Source organism: Marmota marmota, unplaced genomic scaffold (assembly GCF_001458135.2).
Source record: "Marmota marmota marmota unplaced genomic scaffold, marMar, whole genome shotgun sequence".
NCBI lineage: Eukaryota > Metazoa > Chordata > Mammalia > Rodentia > Sciuridae > Marmota > Marmota marmota.
In genome coordinates this window covers 17,162,569-17,190,526 of record NW_026000168.1, presented here as the reverse complement: position 1 = coordinate 17,190,526, position 27,958 = coordinate 17,162,569, and the positions used below count along the sequence as shown (strand labels likewise).

Genomic DNA, 27,958 nt, shown 5'->3' with positions numbered 1-27,958 from the left:
AGGAACCCAGATTTTGCAAAAAGAAGCAAAGTCTTCCTTGATCACCCGTGTGACCTTGGTCAAGGACCTTTGCCCCCCACACCACCACAGCCCAGCGGGTCCATTTATAAAATGGAGATACTCAACCCTGCACCAGAGAGTTGAAGTAAAATAAAGTATGTTTGTAGAGGGACCTAGCACCACCAATACCTGGCTCGGGAAATTCGGAGATCCTCAAAGCTGCTATTTTTAGAAACCTCACCTTTTTTTTACATCATTATCCCTGAGTCAAGGGCTCACCTGTAATCCCAGCAACTCAGGAGGCTGAGGCAGGAGGATCTCAAGTTCAAGGTCAGGCTGGGCAATTTAGCGAAATCCTGCCTCAAATTTTAAAAATAAATAAATAAAAAGGGCTGTGGATGTGGTTCGGCCATTCCAAGGCCCTGGGTTCAATCCCCAGCAGCAGAAAAAAATCAGTGGGTGAATACCCTTATCACCGAAAGGCCACACAGGGCTGGGGCCAAGGTCACACCGCTGAGGTCCAAGTCCACTTGTGTCTGACTCCATGTGTAAGCTCTGGGCTGAGCCTCGGTTTCCCCGACTGGGAAAGGATCCCTGAAGACTGGTCAGTGAATCAGAGTGAACTTGACCTAGTTACAGGACTTCTCTGGGCTTTGATGGCCCCACTTGGAAAGTGGGGGTCGAGTACAGTGACCCCGGCGCTGATTTCCCAGGGTGTCCTCAGTGGTTATCTGGAAAGCTGTTGGGACTCCCTGCAAGCCCTACATGACGGCTGGCTGTCATTGTCAACAGCCTGGCCGCTCGGCTCCCGTCCCCAGTCCCTCTGGAAAGCCCAGATAAAAGCTGTCTCCCTAATGAATGTACCTCTCCGCCAAGCACGGCTGTCACCACCGGGCGTGACGCTGAGGACCTGGCGACAGCTCCAGCTCTGTACAATTAAGCAACTCGGTGGGGCTGGAAGCGGACGCGTCAGTGCCTGGGTATTGATTTCCTGGTGGGACCTCAGCCCAGACCTCCACAGGGGCCTCTGCTGAAATGGGAGGCCGCGCAGTGGAGTCCGGCTCTAGGAGAGAGGCCCGGGTGTCCGAGGAGCCTGGGCTGAAACGTGTCCCCTCCCTCCCCAGCGGCCACCTATGCGTCCATCTTTCAGGATAATATTGGTTAAGACACAAAAAACGAACAATGTTCATTTTGAGAGCATCATTTAAGGTCTAACTGGAGCTACCCTGGTGACCCATTTTATAGACCAGGGAAACTGAGTCCCAGAGAGGCAGGGCTCTTGGCCCAAGGTCACACAGCTGAGGTTCAAGTCTGCTTCTGTCTGACCCCGGGAGTCAGCTCTGGGCCGGGCCTCAGTTTCCCCAGTTGGGAAACGGTCACTGAAGACTGGGTTCGTTCTTTCTTCTGGGTTTATTTGAAGTTGGTTAGGAAGGATACCCAGAGGCTAGTCTTTCATTCCCAGGATGGCACAAAGGGTAATTAATAATAGCTAACGCTTCCCACTACCCATGTGTAGCATTTGAAAAACACGAATTACATTAATTATATTGATATGAATAATAATATTAATAAATTGTATTAATTCATAGCTGTTCCTAATGCTGGAACTTTCCAAATCCCCAAATGGGGAAACTGAGGTGTAAGGAATTGAAAGAACTTGCCTGTCCGCCTGCTTGCCTGTCCCCCCAGGTCCCCTCTGATGGATTGTTGTTCCCCCAGCTGCTGTGAGTGCTGCTGATAAAGACCACAGATGCCCCCTTCTGCTGAGAATTGTCCCTGGTCCCTCGGGGCCACCCCATCCCAACTGTCCTCCCAACAGGGGACAACCCTCAAACGATGGCCATCTGAAATATGGATACTAAAGGCTGGCCCAGCCAGGCACACGGTGCATGCCTGTAATCCCAGCAGCTTGGGAGGCTGAGGCAGAAGGATCGTGAGTTGGAGGCCAGCCTCAGCAGTTTAGCGAGGCCCTGAGCAACTTAGTGAGGACCTGTCTCAGAATAAAAAAAAAAAAAAAAAATTGAGACACAGAGATGGAGGTGGAGATGGCCACGGGCTGTTGGGCTCAAAGGTTCCCAGGATTCATCTCTAAGCCCAGGAGCCAAGAACTGCTGCCCACTCTTCTAGCAAAGCCAGAGGGGAGAACCTCCCTCCCCACCCTAGTATGGCTGCCCTAGCAAACTGATACACAGTCCTGGTGAAAGGGACTCCTGACATGGGGCCACCTCATCATATGTGGGATGACTCCGAGGAGCTGGGATCCTCCAAGCCTTTCCTTTCCCCCAGAAATGGACTCTGAGTAGAAGAACCCCCAGCCTGAGTTCTCCCGCCTCCTGGTTCTGGGGTGGGTCCAGGTCTGACCAATCAGAATGCTCCACTTTAGCCACACATACGCTGATTGGCTCAGGGATAGGCACATGACTCAAGTCCATCCAATGAGCCTCAAGCTCAGCTCTATTGGAAATCTGGGGGAACTGAGTTTGCATTCATCCTCAATATCACCACCAGAGATGCCTCCTTTGACCCCCTGAACGGAAATACCAGTGCCTCCCCATCCCTTGTTTGGTTTTATTTTTCTGCACCGCACCTATCACTATGGACACTGTTTCTTCCTCTGGACAAGATTGTTATTATTAGACTGAATAGAAGCAGCAATGGTCATTTTACTGTTATCTCCCGAGTGGATTTGGTTGAGTGGGTTTGGCAAGGTGATTCTTGTTCAGGATCACTTCTCTTGTTGCAACCCAAAAGCTTTAGTTCAAAGGCTTCTTTACTCACATACCTGGTGGTCACCTAAGACCACAGGTGAAGGTGTTGACTAGAAAAACTACCCGTGATCTATCCATATGGCCTAAAAATGTATTTTTACAGTAGCTCTCTGCTACTGTAATAAAATACCTGAGATAATCAACTTAAAAAGACAAAAGGTTTGTTTTTGCTCACAGCTTCAGAGGTTTGCATCCCTGATTGATTGGCCCCATCTCTTTGGGCGTATGGTGATAATAATGGCAAGAGCTCACTGGAGAAATGTCTGCTCACCTCATGGTGGCCGAGAAGTAAAAGAGACAGGAAGGGACAAGGAGCCCAATATCTCTTTCAAGGACATGTCCCCAATGACCTCGCTTCTTTCCATTAGTCCCACTTTACAAAGGATTCACCATCTCCCACTAGCAGCACAGGCTGGTGGCCAAACCTTAGGTCCTTTTTAAAGGGACACTTGTCCTAGCTGTGGCACTTGAGCTTCCTCACAGCATGGAGGCTGAGCTCCAAGAGCGAGTGTCCCCAGAGAAACAGGTGGAGGCTGTGCCTGTTGGGTGATTGAGGCTCGAAAGTCACATAGCACTCCTTGTGCCACAGTCACATGGCCACTCTGACTCTAGGGAAGGAAGCAGAGACCCCACCTCTCCAGGGAGAGCAATCAGCGTCACCTTGAATGAAGAGAACGTGGAGGGGGAGATGTCTCTGTGGACACCTTGGAAATTGCAGTGCCACAAATGTCTCTTGGGGCTAGCAGTAAACAGGATTGTGGGTGTTATGGTCTGGATGGGAGGTGTCCCCCAAAAGCTCACGTGTGAGACGATCAAGAGGGTTTGCAGGAGAAATGATGGGGTTATGAGAGCCTCAACCCAATCAGTGAATGAACCCCTAATGGGATTAACTGAGTGGGGACTGGAGGCAGGTGGGGGAGGCTGGAGGAGGTGGGTGTGCCAACTGTAAAGTGCTGTGCACACCTGCACCGGGTTGTCTTGACTGATTTAGGGAGAAGGCTTGAGGGGGCCAGGAAGTTGTTTAGAAGATGGGAAGACAAGAAGTGGGAAGGGGTGGGAGCCCCTCCCTGTCACCCCAGGAGCAGCTTCCGGAAATTACCACAGAAGGGAGGGGGACTCTGGTGGGCGAGGGGTCTGGAGCTACAGGATATGAGAGCAGAGGACGGTGCTGCCATCCTGCCCCTCAAGTGCCTGTCGCACAGGGCAGGAAGAGCTTCTCACCTTAAGACCTCCGTGGCCCCTTGGTGGCCTCTCTGTCTCCTCTGTCCCTCCACAGTGGCCAAATTGGCCTTATAAAGGTAAAGCTAATCCTGTCCCTCTTGGCTGCAGACTGGTTTCTGGTGGCTCAAATTAAGATGCACGTGGCCATTGTCCTGCATCTGGCCTTCTGCAGTTGCTGAGGCTGGCCTCCAACTCACGATCCTCCTGCCTCAGCCTCCTGAGCAGCTGGGATTTCAGGCATGCACCACCACATCCAGACGCTAATTTCTTTTTGAATGAATGTGTTCAGGCTGCAGGTATTTAGGCAAGGCATATCGGAGGTCTGGGTCAGAATGGTCACTTTATGTAAAAAAAAAAAAAAACAACTCAGTTACATTTAATAAGCGAAACAAAAAGAGATAATCACCGTCAAGCAGATGTGATAGCAAGCACCTGAAGTCCCAGCTATTGCAGAGGCTAGGGCCTGGCTCCAGAATTTCCTTCTCTATAAACCTTCGCTGCTCCTCCTCAGGCCACCCCTAGTTGTGTCTCACTCAGGGTCAGACACCGTTCCCAGCCCTCCTGCTTCCTGACCCTTCCTCAGCCAAGTTCCTGGGACAGGAATTTCCAGGGCCCTTTAGACCCAGGTCAACTTTGCAGCTCTGCTTCCCTCTGGTGGTAAAAATCAGTATTGCACAAACCTGGTGATTGAACTCAGGGGCACATCCCCAGACCTATTTTGCATTTTATTGAGAGAAAGGGTCTCACTTCTCCCCCCACCCTCCGGAAGTGTTCCCAGTCTTAGACGCTAAGTTTCCTGGTTTTTACAGATTTGCCATGAATTCAAAGTTCATATCCTACTCTGCAGGTTAAAAAGATATATATCTGGGGCCAGATTTGGAAGGAAAATAAGAGCCACTTTGGAGTTTCGGAGGTAAGTCCCCCATTTTACAAAGAATATAAGAAGAGAGGGGGAGGAGCTACTCTGTCACCAGCAGGTGACTTTTCTTTTTTCTTTTTTTTTTTTCCTTTGGTACTGGGGATGGAGCCCAGGGGTGCTCATCCACTGAGCCACATCCCCAGCCCTTATTTTAATTTTGAGACAGCATCTTGCTCCGTTACTGAGGGTTTTGATAAATCGTGGAGGCTGGCCTCAAAACGGTGATCCTCCTGTCTCAGCCTCCAGTCACTGGGATTATAAGTGTGCACCACAGCATCCTGCTCCTCTGTTGGGTCTTAAGTGACCAAGGCAGTGAGGAGAGCTAGTGAGACAGCGAGAGAGAGGAAAGAGATGGTGAGGGGAAGGTCCCCTGGAAAATGGTGGGGGCCTGGAGTCATGGGAACAGAGCAAACAGAGGGGCGCCGTAGAACAGGGATTGATTTAGGAGATGAAATGAGACAGGGAGGGGGGAGGCCAGAGGTGCCCATCTCTAAGAGGTTCTGATCAGGAGGGAGGAAGATGGATGGAGGTGCAACTGTTGATTGTGAAAGTCCCCAAGGCCGTCCTTGTGGAGGTGCCCAGGGGATGGCTGGCTGGGCGGGTGGGTCTGAAGCAGGGTTGGGGAGGTGGATTTGCCTGTCCCGTGCTCACCAGGTGTCCCACACAAGTGGCTTCTGGACCAAACTTACCACATGGACAGATATTGTTTGGTCTGTGCAATGTTTTTAGAACCTAATCTCAGTAGTGCGTGATGGTGCACACCTGTCATCCTAGTGACTGAGGAGGCTGAGGCAGGAGGATTGAAAGCTTGAGGCCAGCCTCCACCACCTGTCGAGAGCTTATCTCAAAATAAATAGTAGAAAGGGATGGGGTAGAGCACCCCTGGGTTCCATCCCCAGTGTCCAAGGAGGAGGAGGAGGAGGAGGAGAAAGAAAAGAGAAATTTAAAAAGAGGCACAGGAAAAAGAAAGGTTTCTAAGTCTTTTGTTTTGTTTTTTGTACCAGGGATTGAACTCAGGGGCCCTCGACCACTGAGCCCCCTCCCCAGCCCTATTTTGTACTTTATTTAGAGACAGGGTCTCACTGACTTGCTCAGGGCCTTGCTGTTGCTGAGGCTGGCTTTGAACTCTTGATCCTCCTGCCTCAGCCTCCTGAGCTGCTGGGATGACAGGCGTGCGCCATGGTGACCACTTAGGTTTCCTCTTTTACCACCGAGTTGCTTTCCCCAGAACCCCCCATGGTCACCGTTTCACTTTTTCAATTTCCCCTCCTTTCTCTCCATCTTAGTTTGAGACTTAAAAGATAGGGAGGGGTTTTCTTGAAGATGCAGATCTAAGTATGGCCACCAGGTGTCGCTGGAGAGCCAGAAATCGCCCGAACCCTGTGTCTAGGTTGTGGCCTCAGAACGCCAAATGGGACTATTTGAATGGTAGAGAAGCAGTTCTAGAATCTTGATTTGGCAACTCCGTGAATACCACCTCCAGGCCTTGCAAAGGGGAGGGAGACCCCGGTATCTCCTTTCCTGTCAGTTAATGCTAGTGGTTAAGTTATTCGTTGAGCACCTACTTGGTCCGCACGTTAGGTGGCATGCATTGAACTGAGACCAGGACAGGTTTCATGCTGTATCAGAGGAGTCTGGAAGCTGAAAACATCAACAAACAAAAGGATAAGGTAAATCCCAGGTTGTGATACATGTTGTTGTACCTGGGCTGGCCCCAGCAATGGTCCCCGTGCCTGTGTGGCTCCAGGGCCCTGGGAGATGCTTGTCGCCCACGTTCAGACCCAGCCAGGTGACACTCTGTGGCTCCGCAGCTGCTTTGTGGCAGGGACCAGCCAGTGGACCTAACCAGGAAACCCCTCCCTGACAGGAGTGGAGTCCAAGCCAAGGTCACCACAGCTGTCCAGAGTCACCTTCTACCTGGAGGCGTCCTCTTTCCGGGCCAAACACCCCTGTTCCTTGCCTTATCTCTGCAAGCCAGAGGCATTGTGCCCTCAAGGTAGTCTGTCCTGGTCCCTGACTCATGAGCTTGGGGAGAGAGCTGAACAGGACAGCTCCCTTATTATATGAGCAAACAGGGACACTGATCCTATGGGTGTCATAAGGACATCATACGGGAGTGCTGAGCACTCAGGTGGGGAACCCCAGCCCACCCCAGAGCCTGGCCACAGCCTAAAATGCCTATTCAGTCACCTGAGCTTTATTGGTCACCACTGTGGTGAGATCGAGTGGTGGCCAAGACAGTCCCCTGCTTTTGTATACTCCTGGTCCCACAGAAGGGATGAGATGAAGTGTCCCAGCATCTGCTGACCAGAAAGGGACTGGACCCTGTGTCTTGCATCATTTTGCATTGCTGTAACAGAATACCAGAGACTGGGAAACTTATAAAGCATGGAGATTTATTTCTGACAGTTCTGGAGGCCAGGAACTCCAAGGTTGGGGGCGGGGCCTGTATCTGGTGGGGGCTATATGTGGTCCATGGGCTCCTTGCAGGATGGAGGTCACTGAACTTTGTCTGTCTCACCTCAACAAACCCAAGAGAGAGGAGGCTCAGAGAGCAGGAAGCTCCATCCCCAAGGTCAGCAGAGCCGCACATGCGCACATAAGAGGATTTCCTATAGCTCAGATGTGGCCCTCGCAGGGCCTGGCCTGGTCATGCTCCAGAGGAGCACCCGAAGGGCCAGGAACAGAGAGAAAAATCAGCTGAGAAAAGTGTCACCAGCAAGCAGTAAATGTGTGGCTCACAGAGTATCGAAGAGGGGGGAAGAAAAGACCAGAGCTGGGGTGGGGGGTTTGTCTCCAGAGTCGCCTCTCCCCAGTTTTATACACAAGTCATACTGAAGCCGGGCACGGTGGCACAAGCCTGTTATTCCAGCGATTCAGGAGGCTGAGGCAGGAGGATTGCAAATTCAAAGGTCAGCCTCCACAACGTACTGAGGCCCTAAGCAACTTGGTGAGACCCTGTCTCTAAAACATATATGTAAAAAAAGGCTGGGGATGTAGCTTGTGGTTCAGTGCCCTGGGTTCAATCCCCAGTACCTGAAAATAAAAAAAAATAAAAATCTCTTCTCAAGTCCAGCCCATTTTATTTTCTCCTGCCACCCGCTGTCCCATTTATTGCACAGAACCCAGCACCCCATGCCTGCTAGGCACGTGCTCTACTCCTGAGCCACATCTCCAGCCCCAACTTATCTTCATGTCACCTGAGGTACCCTTCCAGGCCTAGCTTATTTTTTTTAATTGGGAAAACACTTTCTAGGATGTTCTCTTACCTGGGATTAAGCAGAAGCTCCCTTCTAGAAGGAATAAACAGCTTTTCATTCAATGTCAGCCCATTTCTGGGAGCATGTCCTATGTATGATGTACCAGGTGGACAGAAGGAACCAGCAGGCCCTGCCCCCAGGGAAGGGACATGGCCGGTGCAGAGATATTTGCTGACCGCATTTCACTTTTTCTTTTTCTCTCTCGGGCGTTCAGAAAAATCGTGAAAGAAATCCGACCTGGACTCGGGTGACTTGGAAGAAGGAAAGGAGACACAGCTTGAGATGTTCCCCACAGCCATAGGCCAGGGGAGGGTGAGGAAGCGGGTGGCCAAACAATTTGTCCCAGACACAGGACATTTCTGAGAAGGGGAGGAGGCGCTATTAATAATTGCTTGGGGACAACAGCTCTCACAGCAAGTGGGTGATCTTAGTAGTTGTGAGAAGCTGGGGCCCAGGCAACTTTGGGGACTATTTCAGAGGGGAAGTACCCAGTGTCCTGTAGCCTGGAGGGACTGTCAGACCCTGTAGAGAAATGGCTAGGTGTGGAAGGTCAAAGCGAGTTCTCTGCAGCTGCCCCTTGCTGTTTCTCGTCGCAGGCAGGTAAATCTGTCTCTCTCTGAGCCCCAGGATGCTCATCTGTACCTCTGAAGGGGCGTAGGGTACCAGGGATGTGGCTCAGTGGTACAGCGCTTGTCTAGCATGAGGCCCTGGTGACATGGCTCTGTGGCTGCCAAGCTGCGTGAACCCGCCATACAGGGGTGGCTGGCCTGAGTAGTGAGCCAACCAGTCGTCCTCAGAAGCCAGGTTAGGGTCCAGGCAAGGCTGCAGCCCTAGCTGAGGACCTCTACCTCTCCCTTCCTGATTTGCATGAGAGTGGAGCCTAGGGAGTTGACCAATAGCGCTAGTTTCCAAGCCCTAATTAGCATAAAATTGGACCAATAGCGCTAGTGCGGTTCCAAGCCCTAATTAGCATAAAATTGGACCAATAGCGTGTCTCCAAACCCTAATTAGCATAAAATGGAACCAATCCCATTGGCCATTTTTCAAACCCTAATTAGCATAGTTTGAGACCAATATTAGTCCTTTTTCCGAGAACCACACTCCATGCGGTGCTCTAGATCCGCAGCACGCCGACACGCCCGAGATGTGCAATTCAGACTTAAATCCCCCGCGTCCCCTAAACAGGGAGAAAAGAGAAGTAAGGTAAATCTGAATGGGATTCAGGGCTAACAAGAGCATTATTACTTTTCCAAACCCTCATTAGCATAAGTTTAGACCAGCAGCCCCATGCTGGAACATTCCATGGGAGAAAACCTGCTGTCACCCTCTGGCACAGGACACCCCGGTTCTTTGTTCTTTTTCCAGGACTTGTACTCACTCATCCTGAAGTGTGGATTTCGTTCTTCAAATTCACACAAGAATTGGGAAAGAAGAAATGGATGGTGAGCGGCCGGGGACTGCCCCACAGGAGGACATGGTATACCCTTGACAGAGGCGACAGTTCTCAGCCTCACGCAGACCCCCCACCCACCAGCAGAATTGGAGAACGTGGCCCTGCGTGCCAGTCGCATCTAAAAACTTCATTCTCAGGATCTCTTTCACACACTTACTCTTGGGTTTTTTTGGGGGGCGGGGTGGATACTGAAAATTGAATCGACGGTTTTACTGAGTCCAGGACTTAGAAATGACACTGGATTTTGACTTCTAAAACAATGATAATACAATTTCTCGGTCTCCCCTGCCTCCTGTGGGGTTTATATAGTCCTTGGGGTCAGGGGTATTGTTCCCATCTTATGCTAATGAGGGTTTGGAAAAAGCACCAATGCTATTGGCCCAAATTTATGCTAAGTTTTGGAAACTAATGCTATTGGTCAACTCTCAAGTCCCAATTTGGTTCCTGTCTGCCCCACTTCCATCTTCTTGCCCCAGGTCAGGAAGCAGGGACTTGAGGTCTTGGTTTGGTGTGTAGCGCTGCATGGACCCGGCTTCTGCAGCAGGCGTCCATGCGGTGTCCATATCTGGTGGCCACAGGATGAAAGGTGGGCAGCCTTGGTTGGTAGTGTTTCACATCGGTGGTGCCCTGTGGTGGCCCCAGGCAGCAAGGCGCTCCCAACTACTCGGGGCCACTGCTCCACGACTTTGCTGCCACTTCTCAGCAGGGACCCATAGGTCCGCTGCCAGTGCATAGCCACAGACCCTTGTCACTACCACTGAGTCACATCCCCACATCTTCCTTTTCTTTTGATATTGGAAATTGACTGTAGGGGTGCTTCACCACTGAGCCACACGCCTGTCTATTTTAATGTTTTATTTGGAGACAAGGTCTCCCTAAGTGGTTGAGGCTTACCTTCAACTTGCAATCCTCCTGCCTCAGCCTCCTGAGTCGCTGGGGTTACAGAAATAGCCCACCGTACCTTGTGGGCTAATGCATTTTACTTATTTATTTATTACTTGTAGTTGGATACAATACTTCTATTTCGTTTATTTATTTTTATGTGGTGCTGAGGATCGAACCCAGGGCCCTGCACAAAGTGGCAGCAGAGCCTTGGAGCACCGGACTGGTGGCCCTGGGTGGGCAGCAGCGACTTGCAAGCACATACTGTCCCAGGACAGCAACCTCCTGCTTCCTGACCTGCAGGGAGGAAATAGAAGTGGGGTATCTCTGAATGGAATTCTCCAGTTGAGAACTGACCAATAGCGTTAGTAGGATTCCAAACCCTAATTAGCATGAGTTTGGACCAATAGGAATGACCCAAGTGCTATATAAACCTTTAGCTGGGGATGTGGGTGCAAGAATATTGCTGTGGGTTTCTCACCTGTGGGTGGAGAGTTTTGGTCTTGGTTTGTGAATTTCATATTTCAAACGCTCTGGTTAAGAACCTTGAGAGAAGGTGGTGAGTTGCTGGAACATTTGAGGGTTTAGGGTTAAGGTTAGTTCTTAAGAGCTGCCATGTTTTTTGAATATCTGTCTTAAACACTATTGATTTCACTGAGCTTGATTCTTAGCACCTCGTTTAAAAAACAGTATAGGTGCTTGAGGGTTAAATGGGTTGGAAAGTTGTCTTAGATAAATAAAAACCTAAGCAGAGGTATGAATGGACAGAGGAGGCGGGTTACAGAAGCTGTTAGAAGTTTGGTGGTGAAGGCTGGGTTGAGGCTAGCTCAGCGAGTTAGTGCTTTTCTGGCATCTGTGAAACCCCATGTACCATTCCCAGCACTGTCCAAAAATGAAAAATTAAATAAAATAAAAAAGCTAGGGCCTGGTGTAATGGCACATGCCTGTAATCCCAGTGACTCAGGAGGCTGAGGCAGGAGGATTGTAAATGGGAGGCCAGCCTCAGCAATTTGGATAGACCCTGTCTCAAAATGAAAAGGGCTGGGTATGTAGCTCAATAGTGATGGATAGGCACCCCTGGGTTCAATACCTGGTAGCAAAGAATAATAGTATAATAGCCAAATTAGGCTGGGGGGGCCATTTGAGGTTCTAGGTGGTGGTGGTGGAGGTGGAAGTGGTGGTGGAGGTGGAAGTGGTGGTGGAGGTGATAAGCCAGATGCATGAGTTTGTGAAGGTAGATAAGAAATTTCCAGCCCCAAATGAGGTATTGTCATTCCTTGGTATCCTGTATCCAGTAGGGATTGGGTCCAGGACCCTCCTAGGATATCAAGATCCCTAATACTCACGTCCCTTATATAGAAGGGCACAGTCTTTGTATAGAACCCATCTAGCTGTGTGTGTGTGTGTGTGTGTGTGTGTGTGTGTGTGTTGGTACCAGGGACTGAACCCAGGGCTGCTTTACCACTGAGCCACATCCCCAGTCCTTTGCATATTTTGAGTCAGGGTTGCCCTAAATTCCTGAGGACCTCACGAAATTGCTGAGGCTGGCCTCAAACTTGCAATCCTCCTGCCTCAGCCTCATGGTGCCTGGCCTCCTATATACTTTAAATCCTCCCTAGTTGACCTGTAACACCTAATGCAATATCAATGCTCTGTTGGCAGCTGTTATACTACATTTTTTAAGGCAAGAATAGCAAGGCAAAGAAAATCTGTACATGTTCAATACAGACACTTTTTTTTTTTTCTGGAATATTCTCTGTCCTTGGTGACATTCCCCAAAGTGGAACCCTCAGAAGGACAGCCCCGTTTGCAGGAGTGAAAGGTCCCTCCCCAGGCTCCTCAGCCCCCTCCTGGATCCTGGCTTTGCTCCTCCCCACTGAGAGAAAACAGGAATCAAAACCGGGCTTTTTCTCAAAGTCTTTCTTTCCCAACCGACCTCTGCTTGGGTTGCGTTTCTGTCTAATCTGCCTCCAGCCCAGGGGCAGGGGTGAGCACTGAGGCCTAAAAATACCCTGAGCTGCCAGGTTGGCTCACATCAACCCCTCGCCAGCAGGACACCTGTCCCTCGGGCTTCCTTCCTCCCTCCTGGGAACTTTCATTCCCCTCAATCAGAGGCCGGGAGTGGGATGCGGAGGGACAGTCTGAGATCCAAGGTGCAGAGATGAGCGCTTTCTCTGGGGTCATCTTTCATGGCCTCCCGTGTGTACAGCTGGGGACACCCCGGTCCCAAGAAGACAGGTTTTCTTATTATCCTGCCTGCCTTTCCCCTCTCCCCCAACAGCCTTCAAAACCCTGATCTTGCCCTGTGTGGTGGAGCACGCCTGTAATCCCAGCAGTTTGGGAGGCTGAGACAGGAGGATCACAGGTTGGAGGCCAGCCTCAGCAGCAGCGAGGCACTAAGCAACTCAGTGAAACCCTGATTCTAAATAAAATACAAAATAGGGCTGGGGAGGTGGCTCAGTGGTTGAGCACCCCTGGGTTCAACCCCCAGTACCAAAAAAAAAAAAAAAGCCCTTATTTCTCTGTCACACACAAAAACAAACTTCCAAAGAGAATAAAGCCAGAAGACTCCTGGTTGGGCATCCCAAGTCCTGGCTCTCGTCACCAGGGGTGGTGGTGGCCATTCACTTCCCCATGGCCTGTTTCTTCCTTTGTGAAAGTAAGGGATGGGAGATGGGGTCGGATCTTTTAAGAGGGTGTTCTTCGGGGTTCTACATGGATGTGAGGGGTGGCAGGAAAGCTGGAGGTGGGGGAGTCTCTGAAGACGCATCTCCCTGTCACCTGAAGCTTCTCTGCTTCGGTCTGTGTTCTAGGAATCATTGTAAGATTTTATCTGGGGCTGGGGTTGTGGCTCAGCGGTAGAGTGCTGGCCTAGCACGTGCGAGGCCCTGGGTTCGATCCTCAGCACCACATGAAAATAAATAAGTAAAAAAAAAAAATATTTTATCTGACGCTGAACACGGTGGCGTGTGCCTGTAATCCCAGGGACTAGGGAGGCTGGGGCAGGAGGCCGGCCTCAGCAATTCAGAGAGGCCCTAAGCAACTTAGTGAGACCCTATCTCAAAATAAAAAATAAAGGACAGAGGAGGACCTGTCTATTGAGAAGGCTTGAAAACCACACTTTCAGGGGGTGAAGTGTCCCTTGGGCCCCCACAAACTATGATAAGCTATGTCTGCTATCATATCCCAGTTTAATTTCTTTCTTTCTTTTTTAAATTTGTTTTTTGGTACCAGGGATCGAACCCAGGGGCACTTAACCACTGAGCCACATCCTCAGCCCTTTTTTATATTTTATTTTGAGACAAGCTCTAGCTAACTTGCTCAGGGACTCAAATTGTGAGATTAGCTCAAAATCCTCCTGCCTCAGCCTCCTGAGCTGCTGGGATTACAGGTGTGCGCCACCAGGCCCAGCCCCAGGTTGCTTTCGATGACGCATCCACCCTGAATGGTTTGCTGTTCTCCACTGTTCTACCTCATCCCTGGTCATTTACATATGACTCTTGCTCTCTCCTGCTCCCTTCTGGTTACTTGGCTCATCCTTTAAGCCACTGGTTGGGCACCCTCTATTCCTGGAAGTCTTCCAAACCCTCAGACATGCACAAAGGTCTCTTAAGAGTTGTCACAGATCTAAGCTCTTTGTTAGCACTTAGTTCCTCTGCAATTGCCTACACACCTGTCCGTCTGTCATCAGAGAGTATCTGAGGTTTAATCCCAGTCCTGCCATTTCCCAGCTGTGTAATCCTGAGCAAGTGACCTAATGTCTCTGTGCCTCAGTCTCTATGTATCTAACATACTATCAGCAAATTAAAAAATGCTTGCTATGTACCTGTTCCTGTCTTATGTAACTTTAACACATTTAATCTACACAACATTCCTGTGAGAGTGGTACAAAACCATTCATTTGAAAAGAGGGGAGCAAAAAACAACCCCAAGGCACAGAGAGACTTAATAATTTGCCCAAGGTCACACAGTTTGTAAGTGACAAGTCAGAATTCAAACCATGCAGTTCAACTGCCTTGGTTTCTTAAGGTACTCTTTTTCCATTGGTCTAAGGTGATTTAAGCCTAGGGGTTTAAAATAAAAATGGAATGGGGCATATTTTTATGATTTTTTAAAATTATTACATTCTCTCATTTACCATCATGGGACCATAGCATATCAGAGCTGAGTAGGATGTGTTAAATAAATATAACAATCATAAAAACTAGCAGTTACTGAATATGTTATGTATCAATCATGAGCTAATGTATTTTTTGTTAGCATATACTTATTTTTAATTTATTATTTATTTATTTATTTTACCAGGGATTGAACTCAGAGGACTTGACCACAGAGCCCCATACCCAGCCCTTTTTATTTTTTATTTAGAGACAACGTCTCACTGAGTTGCTTAGGGCCTCACTAAATTGTCGAGGCTGGCTTTGACCTTACGATCCTCAAGCCTCAGCCTCTTCCATCACAGAGATTACAGACACGCTCGATACTAATTTTTGAGAGCAGTTTTAGTTTCGTTTCATAGTAAAATTGAGCAGAAAGAAGAAATTCCCCACATTCTTCTTGCTCCCAGGCCATAAACACCTCTCCTTCTGTCACACAGTCCCCTGGAGTGGCCCATCTGTTACAGGAATGAGCCTACACCAGGACATCAAAATCCCCCAGAGTCCAGAGTGGACACTTAATGTTGTATGTTCTGTGAAGCCAAGTTTCACATCAAAACTTGTTTCTGGGCTGGGGTTGTGGCTCAGGGGTAGAGCACTTGCCTGGCACTTGTGAGGCACTGGGTTTGATCTCAGCACCACATAAAAATAAATACAGGTATTGTGTCCATCTATAAATACATATATATCTCCCCTTTGGTTTCAGAAGGAATAGAAGTTTTACCATGCATCCAGGAAGCAAGAAGTGAACAGGTGAAACTCATATGAGATTTTTAGGGTGAGGGACCCGTTCCAAATAATACAATTATAGTGAACATGTGTCAGGGTATATTTATTAGACCTGAACAAGGAGCTGGGAGCAGAAGCCCTGCCTTTCATCTCAGCTGCTCAGGAGGCTGAGGCAGGAGAATCTCTGAAGCCCAGGATAAAAGATCAACCTGGGCAACATGGTAAAACCCTTATCCCTTTAGAAAAAAAATATCTAAAAACCCCAAGGCAACCAAGGCCCAGCCAAGCCAATCAACACGGAGAACTCACCCTCACAAAATCAATGCTAGACACTGTATTGAAGCCCTACTGTGAATCTTCGAGTCTAGTGGTTTATATAGCCCCTGGTTCACTGCTATTGGTCCAAACTTATGCTAATTAGGGTTTGGAAATGTAACACTATTGGTCCAAATTTTTGGCAACCTACTAAGGCTATTGGTTAGATCTGGAGTCCTGACTTCCATTCAGTTCTGCTCCCATTCCATTTCCTCCTGGCAGGTCAGGAAGTGAGAGGTTGAGTCCTTTGGATGGTCTTTGGCATTATGTGTGTATGTGTGGGGGGGTCCTTGGGGAATATCTGAACTTCAGTTTTCTCATCTGAAAAACAGTGTTAATAGTACTTATCCCAAAGTATCATTTTAAAGCTTAAACGTAAGAAAGATAACTCACTTTAAAAATGCACTAGCCCACAGGGTGCAGAGGCTTGCATCTGTAACCCCAGAAGCTCAGGAGGCTGAGGCAGGAGGATTGCAAGTTGGAGGTCAGCCTCAGCAACTTAGGGATTCATTGTCCCAAAATAGAACATTAAAATGGCTGGGGATGTGGCTCAGTGGTGAAATAAGCCCGAGTTCCGTCTCCAGTACCAAAAATAAAGAAAAGAAAAATATGCGGAGGTAGCTCAATGGTAGTGCCACGGCTGGAGGCGAGAAGCTATGGTAGGGAGTGGAGTGGGGGCCACGGCCATGTGGGTGGGAGCGCCTGGCTGCGTGGATCCTGCCACACAGGCACCTCAGGCCTGAGGCACGGCGAACCAGCACCCAGGCCAGCCAAAGAGCGCCAACCTGTCATCCTTGGGCCCCAGCCCTGTGCACTGTTTAGACGCCTGCTGCAGAAGCCGGCTCCACACAGCGCTACCGACGAAACCAAGATCCTGCTTCCTGACCTGGGGCCACACAGAGGGAGTGGGGCAGACGGGAAGGGAGGTCATGACTTGAGAGTTGACCAATAGCTGAGCACGATTCCCAAAATTTGGACCAATAGCGTTAGCAGGTTTCCAAACCCTAATTAGCATAAGTCTGGACCAATAGCAGGGAGCCAGGGCCTATATAAACCCCTACACGGAGTTGCTTGGGTGGGTAGGGCAGGTTTTAGTCTTGAACTTTGGGAGTTTGAGCTTTGCAATGGAAGAACTTGCCTTGCTTCTTGGTTTTGGTCTCTTATGAAAACATGATCTCCATGCAAGAGCTCAAGTCCTGGTAGAATTCAGTCTTGGAACCTTAACCCACCATCGGAAGTGAAGAATTTTGCTTCAGTTGAATTATCCCATGTTCTAAAGGGAGTTGCAAGACTGGTAGGTGTAGCTGGCCAAATACCTGCATATTTAGACAGTATTGCCTGCGGGACAGTGACACAGTTGTGACATTGCTGGTATGCAGAAGTGATCTGGCTTGTGCAGATTGTCACCTGCCTGTAAAATGCAAAATCTACTTTCGTGGCTGTTCGTCCAAACTCACTGTAATTAGGGTTTGCAAAAAGCACCAGTACGATTGGTTCGGACTTGTGCTAATGAGTGTTTGGAAACCTACTAATGCTATTGGTCCAGATTTTTGGAATCTTCCTCATCTAGCCCCACTCCCTCTGTGTGGCCCCAGGTCAGAAAGCAGGAGCTTGAGGTCTTGGCTTGGTCTGTAGCACTGCATGGAGCAGGCCTCTGTAGCAGGCGTCCGTAGAGTGCCCAGGTGACAGGTTGGCATACCTTGGCTTGCCTGGGCGCTGGTTCGCCATGCCTCAGGCCTGCAGTGGTGTGTGGCGGGCTCCAGGCATCCAGATGCTCCAACGCACTCTGGCCACTGCTGTCCCATTCCATAGCTCTGCTGCCACTTCTCAGCAGGGACAAGTAGATCAGTTGTGTGACTTGGCAGCGGGAGAGCCCTCCTCTTTCTGCCTTCAAAATTTTGTCTTTGCCAGAAGGTCATATACTTGGAATCATGAACATGGCCTTTTCAAATTGGCTTCCTTCATAATATCCATTCAAGTCTCCTCCGTGTCTTTTCTTGGAGCTGATTTCTTTTTTGGTGCTGAATAATAAATATTCCATTGTCTGAATGCACCACCCTTTATTCTTCTCTAGGCTCTCTGGGTCAAAATTCTGGTAATTCATGGGGTTGTTCTGAGTATCTGTGCAGGTTTTTCTGTGGAAGCAGGTTCTCAACTCCTTTGGGTATGTGCTGAGGAGTGCATTTGATGATCGGATGATCAGAGAAGGTTTCTTTTTGAAAGAACTTGCCCAGCGGCCTTCCCAAGTGGCTGGGTCATTTTGCATTCCCACCAGCAATGAACGACAATTCCTGCAGCTCTCTATCCATGTTGCTATTTGGTGTTGCCCGTGATGGGTTTTGGTCATTGTGATAGGTACGTAGGAGCTATCTTGTTAGAATTTGCAATTCCACAAAGACATGATGCAGAACATGTTTTTATCGGTTTATTTTCTATCTGACCTTCCTTGGGGAGGTCATTCTTCTTTGGTGACATATTTGCATGGCTCAGTCTGCTGCAGAAATCCCTGTCTGAAGACCTTACCCGCCTTCCTCATCAGCTAGGAGAAAATGGAAGTAGGGCAGACCCAAGCTGGGACTCATCAACCAACAGCATTTGTACATTTCCAAATCTGAATTAGCATAATTTTGGAGCAACCGTGGAGTCCTTTCAAGTGGCTCTCTGTGCAGCAGTGCAGCTCCACAGCCTCCCCGCCTCCACCAAATACATGCAATTCAATTATTTCAATCTCTCATTTCCCCTAAGCAGGGAGAAAATGGAAGGCAAATCTAGACAGGGCTAATAGGATTATTAGTTTTCCAAACCCAAATTGGAATTGGAACCAACAGCTATGATAAAAGTGGTACATAAAACCCCAGAGTAGCTCTCTCAATGGGAGAAAATCAGCTCTGCAGCTCCCCACTCACACTTGAGGTTCAAATGTTCCTTATTTATTTCTTTTTTTGGTACCAGGGATTGAACTCAGGGGCACTCGACACTGAGCCCCATCCCCAGCCCTATTTTGTGTTTTATTTAGAGACAGGGTCTCACTGAGTTGCTTAGGGCCTCGCTATTGCTGAGGCTGGCTTTGAACTCTCGATCCTCCTGCCTCAGCCTCCCGAGCTGCTGGGATGACAGGCGTGCACCACCACACCCGGCTTGTTTTTTTTAATGAATCTATTACACTCACTCATTTTTACCCAAGAATTTCATTCTTCAAATTCAGAACCAGGAATAAATGAATGAAGAGCTGCCCAAGTTCTCAGCTTCAGAGTCTTGGAACCTTATGCACATCCCACTGATCAGAGTTCAGGGACTCCTCAGCTGCCAACAGTCTCTCCAAACTTTGGTTTAAAGGTCACCTTTGACATTTTGTTCATTCAGCATTGAGGCTTATGGGGGGGGGGGCTACTAAAACTTGATTTCCCGGCTTGTAGTGACACGTGGGGTCTGTGTGAAGTTGCAGGCCTGTGCCTGCTCAAGTGTTGCAGCTGTTAACATCTGGCCACACCCTCCAGCACTACAGGTCTCATGGGCCACACCGCCCCCTGTTGCAGCTCTAGGCGATGGTCCACATTCTTCAGACTTGCACCAGCAAATGGCAGGCCACGCCCCCCCAATGTTGTAGCTCACCCAACAATTTTCTCCTGAAACTGGAGTTTTGGAATAAAGCTAATTCTCCCCTGCAACAGGCAAGTAAGAGCCCACATAAAGCTATAGGGATCTCATAACTGAAAACTAACTACTACAGCTCTCAGGAGTAGCTCCCTCCAACAACCTAACGCTGAGTTCTTCTTTCAGGGTTCTTCCTGAATTGAAAGAATAAAACCTACACAAAGAATGAAGAGTTAAGTCCAGCACGGTGGCTCATGCCTGTAATCCCAGCAGCTCGGGAGGCTGAGGCGGGAGGACTGCAAGTTCAAAGACAACCTCAGCAACAGCAAGGCACTAAGCAACTCAGCGAGACCCTGTCTCTAATAAAATACAAAATAGGGCTGGGGATGGGGCTCTGTGGTTGTAGGGGTTTATATAGACCAGAAACAGAGAGAATGTCCTAGGAGCATAGGTGGCTGAGACCCTGCCCTTCCTATGGTTACCTTTCCTACATACATCAATCTCCTTCCAATAAGTCGCTCTTGTGTCCTTGAAGCCTGTTGCTTTGCATTTCTACCACTTGCAAATAAAATAGACCAACATAGCTGAGATTATGATCCCCAGCGCTCCCACCTTGAGCCCCAGTAAGGCCATTGTTGGGGTTCTGTTCCCCTCCTGTTGAATGGCAGGGTCCTCAGTCCATCGGCTTTGATTCCCACGGAGGACACTGGTCTTTCGGTTATGAATAAAGCCATCTGTGTTCCTGTCCCCATCTACCCTGCTGGGCCTCCTGGGACATGTACATGGCCTACTTGTCTCAGGTGAAGGTCAGGTCAGTGGCAGGAAGCTGTGGTTTATGGGTATCAGCAGGAACAAGGGGAGGGGCTTGAACCATATTAGGTTCCCCTCTGAGGTCCTGGGGAGAGGCTGAGGAGTCTTCTCTATGCCAACAGAAAAAGAGTGCTCTTGATCCATTTCTTTTCTCAAAAAAAAAAAGTTGTTTAATATCTTTTTAGTTGTAGATGGACACAATCTCTTTATTTATTTTTTTATGGTGCTGAGGATGAGACCCAGTGCCTCACACATGCAAGGCAAGGACTCTACCACTGAGCTATAGCCCCAGCCCATGTCAAAAATTTTGAATGAGCCGGGCGTGATGGTGCACACCTGTCATCCCAGTGACTCAAGAGACCGAGGCAGGAGGATCACAAGTTCAAAGCCAGCCTAGGCAATTTAGCAAAGCCCTAAGCAGCTCAGTGAGACCCTATCTCTAAATAAAATACAGAATAGGGCTGGGGATGTGGCTCAGTGGTCGAGTGCCCTTGGGTACCAAAAAAAAAAAAAAAANCTCAGGGGTGCTCTACCACTGAGCTACAAACCCTGCCCTTTTTGATGTTTTTTATTTTTATTTATTTTTTTTTCAAATTTTGAGACAGGGTCTCAATAAAATGCCTTATCCTCCTGCCTCAGCCTCCTGAGTACTTGGGTTTCCGGGTGTAGGTGTGTATCAGCACAGCAGCATGCACGTGTATTTCAGATGTATTTCTATGTACACACTGGGCCGTATAACCACAATGCACCTCAACTCCTTTGACCCCTTGCAGTCACCCCTTACTAATCTGATCTACCTCCATTTTCCTGGTAGTTTGGTGGTGTTGTGGTGGTACTGGGGACTGAGCCCAGGGGTGCTTAATCACTGAGCCACATCTCCAGCCCTTTTTATGTTTTATTTTGAGACAGGTCCTGGCTAAGTTGCTGAGGCTGGCCTCGAATTTGTGATCTTCCTGCCTGAACCTCCTGAGCTGCTGGGATTACAGGTCTGTGCCATCAAACCTGGTTCTCATTTGTGAGTTCTGCCTGTCCTTGAACTTCATGGAATCACACATTGTGTCTAGTTTCTCCCACTCAAAAAAATATTGAGGGTTCCCCCCCCCCTCCTTTTTTTTTTCCAATACTGGGGAATGGATCCAGGGCCTCCTGAGGGCTAGGTAGGTGCTCTATCACTGAGCTACATCACCACCCTTATTTTATTTTATTTAGACAGAGTCTTGCTAAGTTGCCCAGGCTGGTCTGGAAATTGTGATCTTCCTGCCTGAGTCTCCTGAGTAGCTGGCATTACAAGTGTGTGCTGCCAAATCTAATATTGTCCCCAATACTCTTGATCTGCATGATACTCTTGCAACAATAGGTATCCAAGTCCTTTACATGTATATATTCACTTACTGCTTGTAGTTTTCCAATTCATACCTGTGCCTGAGAGGCAGGAGGTCTCATCTGCTTGGTGCTGTGACACAGGCCTGTTAATTTCTGTGAATCAGGAGGCTGAGGCAGGAGGATCACAAGTTCAAGGCCAGCCTCAGCAAAATGGCGAGACCCTGTCTCAAAAAATAAGAGGGGCTGGGTATGTGGCTCCGTGGTACAGCATGCATTTTGGGTTCAATCAGGTTATATTTCATTTAATAAGAATAAAATTATCATTTGTTCATTTATGAATTTCAAAAATATTTATGGAGCCCCTAAAGGTATATGAAGGGTCAGTGGATTCAGAATGGCAGAGATAAAGTCCCTGTACTCAAGGAGTTCACTGTCCAGAGAAGAAGGAAGAGATTTAAGGGGAAGTTTCATGCTTATGGGGATAAGAAAACAGAAGTTCAGGATGTTTTGAAAGTGCATCATGGGAGAAGCTGACCTTTGCTGTGGGGTGAGGGAAGACTTCCCCAATGAAATGACATTTAAGCTGAGCACCAAAAGGTCACCTCTGTTGGAGAGAAAGTTATACAGACCCAGGAAACAGCTGAAGCAAAAGCCCTGAGGTGAGAGAGATAAACTAGTAAAATAATTAGAAATTAGAAGTCACTTAGCATATGATGATTTGTTATGTAACAGTTATTTGTCTTGCTGACATGGAAATAAATTCTTTGGGTCTGGGTCCTGGGGATTGAACCCAGGGGTGCTTTACCATTGAGCCATATCCCTAGCCCTTTTTTTATTTTGAGACAGGGTCTTGCTAAGTTGCTTAGGGTTTCACTAAGCTGCTGAGGCTGGCCTCGAACTTTTCATCCTCCTGCCTCAGCCTCCTGAGTCACTGGGTTCTCTGTATCATGGTCAGTAGATATAACAGTCTTTTTTGGTCACTCTAAATCTTAATTAGTTTCTGCTGAATTTTAATTTTGTGAAGCTACATTTCTCCCTCCTTCCTTTCTTTCTGCATGCCTGTCTTTTTTCCTGCAGTGCTGGGGTTGGAACCCCAGAGCCTCACACACACCACAAAAGCACTCAGCTACCAAGTTATGTCCCGGAAGACTTTGAAGCCAATCTGGAAGGGGACAGAGAGTTTGCCCCATTTCTAGATGATGCTAATGTTGCTGGTCCTGGAACCACATTGTGGTTTTTTTTTTTTTTTTTTTTGAGACAAGGTCTTGCTGAGTTGCTTAGGGCCTTGCTCAGTTGCTGAGGCTGGCCTCAAACTTGCAATCCTCTTGCTTCAACCTCCTGAATAGTGGGAATTACAGGCATGTGCCTCCACATCCAGCTTAGAGACCATGTTGGGAATAGTGAAGTTTTATATTAGAAGATCGAAAAAGGCCTTAGTTTCTTTCATTATTGTAAACTATTTTGTGGGATTGGGGTGGGGCTGCTGGGGATTGAATCCAGGACCTTTTGCATGTCAAGAATGTGCTCTACCACTGAGCTACATTGCCAGCTTCTGTAATTTATTTTAAAAATGATAATGTAGGAGCCAGGGATGTATCTCAGTAGTAGAGGACTTGCCCAGCATTGAATTCCTAGCACCACACACACATAAAAAAATTACATTGCAGTTTTTAATGTAGATAAAGAAGAAATTGATTTGAAAATTTAGTTTTTATCATAGGTGGGATAATAGAGTTGCAATTGAAATCTTTTTCTAGTGTTTTCTATGTTAGGGAGAGTGAAATGAAAGTCAAGACATTTTACAAGTTGTTTTAAAATCAGTAATCTATTTAAATTTTTTTTTTAGTTGAAGATGGACACAATACCTTTATTTCATTTATTTATTTTTATGTGGTGCTTAGGATCGAACCCAGTGCCTCCCATGTGCTAGGCAAGTGCTCTAACCACTGAGCCACAACCCCAGCCCCAGTAATCTATTTTTTGTAAGCATCATTACTTAGTTTTTCTTCAAAGAATTTTCTTTTTTGGCCATATTGGTGATCGAACCTAGGAGTGCTCTATCACTGAGTCCCCAGTCCTCTTTAGTTTTTATATTGACACAGGGTCCCTCTATGTTGCTGAGGCTGGCCTCAAACTTACAATCCTCCTAACTCAGCCTCCTGAGGAGCTAGGATTACAGGGGCGCATCACCAAGACCAATAATTTTTTTTCCCCCTGAGAATGTCTTACTCTGAGATTTTTGAGATCATTATGCATGTTTAAGTTTTTTTTGGTACATGGAATTCTTTTTGTGTATCATTTGACTTAATCATCAGATTTACTTAAAGCGTCATACCCAGCCAGTACAAAGCTAACCAACTGAGAGATTTGAAAGTCGAATTTTGGCTGGTATTTTACAATCTGTATCCTTTATTAATATTGTCATAACAAAGAGGACTGCATACTCTTTGTAATTGAATTTTTGCTGGCATGATAGTTCCAATTCAATTTTCTCATCTCATGCTTAACAATAGTTGTTTTTTTTTCTTTTTTGTACCAGGGGCACTAACCACTGAGCCACATCCTCAGTCCTTTTTATTTTTATTTTTGAGACAGGGTCTCACTAAATTACTTAGGGCCTTGCTAAGTTGCTGAGGCTGGCCTCGAGTGTCCTTCCTGGCCTCACAAACTGGGATGAGAAGGATGTCCCACCATGCCTTATAATCTCTCTTCCCAGAGAAGCGAGATTATACACTCGTTTTTCTTTACAATAGATGTTTTGTGCTTTCTATAATTTTGCATGATTAGAATCCTTAAAATGTTTGCTTTTTTTTTTTTTTTTGGTTTTCTTCATGTTCTGTAATTATTTTGAGATTAATCAACAAAGTTTATGTAAGTACATCATTCTTTTTATTGCTGAATGTATTCTATCCTGTGGACATACCACTATTTATTTATTCATTCATCAGATTTTGAACATTTGTGTTAGTTTTTGTTGCAAATAAAGCTCATGCCGAACATATATTTTTTCTTATTATTGTTTCCTTTTTCTTGTTAAGAATTCAGACTGTAGTGTCCAAGTCACAGGGTAGTTGAATGTTTAATTTGTTTGTTCGTTGGCCTTTTGGTATTGGGGATTGAATCCAGGGATGCTTTACCTGCTGAGAGTCTTGTTAAGTTGCTAAGGCTGACCTCCAACTTGTGAACCTCCTGTCTCAGCCTCCGGAGTCACTGAGATTACAGGTGTGTGCCCCCATGCCTGCCCAATTTTTAAGAGAAACTGCTAAACTGTGATTAAAACAGTTGTTCCTTTTTGTTTTTCCATTACCAGTGTGTGTGAATTTCTAATTCTACACCCCTGCCAGTACTTAGTCTGGTCCATCTTTAATTTAGCCCTTTAAATTTTAAAAAAAAAAATTTTTGTTTTAGTAGTAGATGGACACAATGCCTTTATTTTGTTGATTTATTTTTATGCGGTGCTGAGGGTTGAACCCATTGCCTCACATGTGTTAGGCAAACTACCAAACTCACTACCACTGAGCCACAACCCCAGCCCAGCCCTTTAAATTTACTGCTATCTTTCTAAGGTTTCAATTACATTTCCCTTGGGATTCTTGATGTTGAACATTAAACAAAATAATTTTTTATTATTTTTAATATATTTTTTTTAGTTGTAGGTGGACATGATATCTTTTTTTCATTTTTATGTGGTGCTGAGGATGGAACCCAGTGCCTCACGCGTGCTAGATGAGCACTCTACCACTGAGCCACAACTCCAGCCCCCTTATTTTTGTTTTAATTAGTTATTATACATGACAGTAGAATGCATTTATACACTTTGTATGCTAATACATAGATGGGATATAATTTCTCATTTTTCTGAATGTACACGTTGTAGAATCACATTGGTCATGCAGTCACATATATACATAAAGTAATAATGTCTGTTTTATTCTACTATCTTTCCTATCCCCACATCCCCTCCCCTCCCCTCACTTCCCTCTACCTAATCTAAGGTAAGGCTATTCTTCTCTAGTGTCCCCTGCTTTATTTAAACAAAAGAATTTTATTGTTGCATTATAGTTACACATAATAGTGGGACATGTTATTACATATTTAAAATGCACATAACATCATTTGGTTAATTTCATTGAGCATTTTTTCTTGTTTTTTTCTTAACCAGTAAATCTTTGTTGAATATCTTTTCCTATTTTTTAATTTTTTTTTAGTTGTAGTTGGACACAATACCTTTATTTTTATGTGGTGCTGAGGATCGAACCTAGGGCCTGGCGCATGCTAGACAAGCACTCTACCGCTGAGCCACAATCCCAGCCCCAAATGTCTTTTCCTATTAAAAAAAAAAAAAAAGAGTTTAGCAATCTTTATCACTAACCATAATTATTATATGAGGCTAAGTGGCTTATATCAAGCATTAGATACCTTCATCTAAAATAAAGAGCAATTTTACCATTTCTTACTTTAGTCCAAAGTATTTCTTTGACAGAATCTGTTAACATTTTAATTACTATAATGGGCTTTGTATATCAACCTGAGTAACAAAATGTACTCCTTTTTTTTGGTGATGTTTGTTTTCTGCATAAATATTCTAATTTGATGATACCAAATTTTGCCAAATAATGTTCCAGTTTTCATATGCTTAAAATTAATTAGTAAATGTCTGAAGGCTAAATATTGCCTCACCCAAATCAGAACAATTTAGATAATGTTTTCAAAACAGCATGGGCATACTCCCCGCCCTGCCCCCCTCATGTATTTTTGGTGCTGGGATGGTAAGCAGGTGTGGTACCAATGACCTAGACCCCCAACCCAAATTTCCCATGTTTAAAATCTATGTGCTCCTCCTGGTCCTCCCCTCTTCTACAGCCCCCCCCACCTCCATTCGCCTTTTTTTTTTTTTTTCCAGTACTGAGGATTGGTCCCAGGGGTGTTTTAATATTGAGCTACATCCCCAGCCCTTTCATTAACTGGTTTATTTGAGACAAGGTGTTGCTAACTTGCCCAGGCTGGCCTCAAATTTGCAGTCCTCTTGCTTCTAGCCTCTCAGGTAGCTGGGATGTCAGGTGTGGGTCACCAGGCCAGCCTCTGGATTCCTTTTCTTAATAGTGTTCTTCCAGGAGCAAAACTTCATTTTGAAAAAGCTCAATCTGTCAATCATCTCATTTATGATTCATCCTTTTTGTATGCTAGAAAAAATTTTGCCTACCTTGAAGTCAGACTTTTTCTGTGTTTTCTTCTAAAAATTAATAGTTTTAGCTTTTACATTTAGATTGATCAATCATTTGGGGTCACTTTTCTCAGGGGTGTCCTTCGATGCTTCTGAAATCTATAAATGAATCTCCTATGACCTTCAACTTGGAGTCAATCTTGCTACCTACCTTCACTCCTTCACCATTCATCCATAAGCCTGTCCATTTTACTTGCTAAATAGAGTTCTTCCCTACTGTCGCCCTCCTCTCTTGCCTTGATGACATACTCTGTGGCTGGCTAATTGGCCTCCCTGCTCCAACTCTGAGACCATTTAACCCTCCACTGCTGAGCAATCATTTAAAAAGAGATATAACGATCAAGTTACACTCTCTGTGACCATGCTGGAAAAATCCTCAAAGGGTTCCTCAAACTCTCAAAGTCCCAAATCACTTACTTCTTCCTACACTCAGTCTGCTCCACATTCGGGGAGGTCTTTCAACGCCCCTTCTGGCAATGTTGATACTGTCCACCCTCCCACCAAGTTAGCCCTTCCCGTTCGGCTTTTGGATTGTAGCCCCAACCTTCTCGACTAGTCTCCCCCATAAAGGTTGTCCCAGCACCATAGATCTCTCAGAGGAGGGATTACTAATTTCAAATTTGATTTTGTCTGATTCCCCCATGCACGTTTTCCTTCTCCATCGGCTCTCAAGACTTCAGGAGGCCAAGGACTCCCAGCTCCTCCGACATAGAAGAAACCTCAATACCTAAATGATGACCTAAAAAAAAAAAATGGGGAAATTGGGAGTAATAAAAGGAGGGGCTGGGCTGGGCTGGGGTTGTGGCTCAGGGGTAGAGCACCTGCCTAGCACACAGAAGCACTGGGTTCGATCCTGGGCAACACCTACAGATAAATAAAATAAAATAAAATAAAATAATCAAAGGACGGGCTGGTGCTGGCTGCTTGCGATTTCTTCAGCAGTTAAGTTCTTATATCTGATGTAAAATAACAGCCTTTGCCCTTTTCCCAGCAGCCCGCTAGGCGGAAGGAAGGCCTTCGCGGCTAAGGTAGGGAGCAGAAACGCGGGAGCCGGAGCGTCACCCAGAAATCCGCGCAAAACTGCGCTGCTCAAGGGCGTCGTTCTCCAGAAATGGGGTTCTCCCTCAGGAGCTCGGTTCCCGCAGCTTTAGGTCGGGAGACGCTCACCTGGAACCGCTCCGCGACACACCTGCAGCCGCCCAGAGGCACCGCGTGGGTGGGCGGACCAGGGTGGGTGGGGCGTCGGCTTATATAGCCCTCGGCTCCGCCCCCTCGCGGCGTGCGCGCGCCTCCGCGCAGGCGC

At 47.0% G+C, this 27,958-nt stretch overlaps 1 long non-coding RNA gene across 1 annotated transcript; it reads right to left on the bottom strand.

The window, feature by feature from the left end:
* Positions 1-1,217: 1,217 nt before the first annotated feature.
* LOC125611752 lies at positions 1,218-22,296 on the bottom strand. The gene is made up of 3 exons (XR_007342004.1): positions 21,525-22,296; positions 6,474-6,549; positions 1,218-4,328 (listed from the first exon to the last, which is right to left on the bottom strand). It is a non-coding gene; the product is annotated as an uncharacterized LOC125611752 (long non-coding RNA).
* Between the last annotated feature and the right edge of the window lie 5,662 nt (positions 22,297-27,958).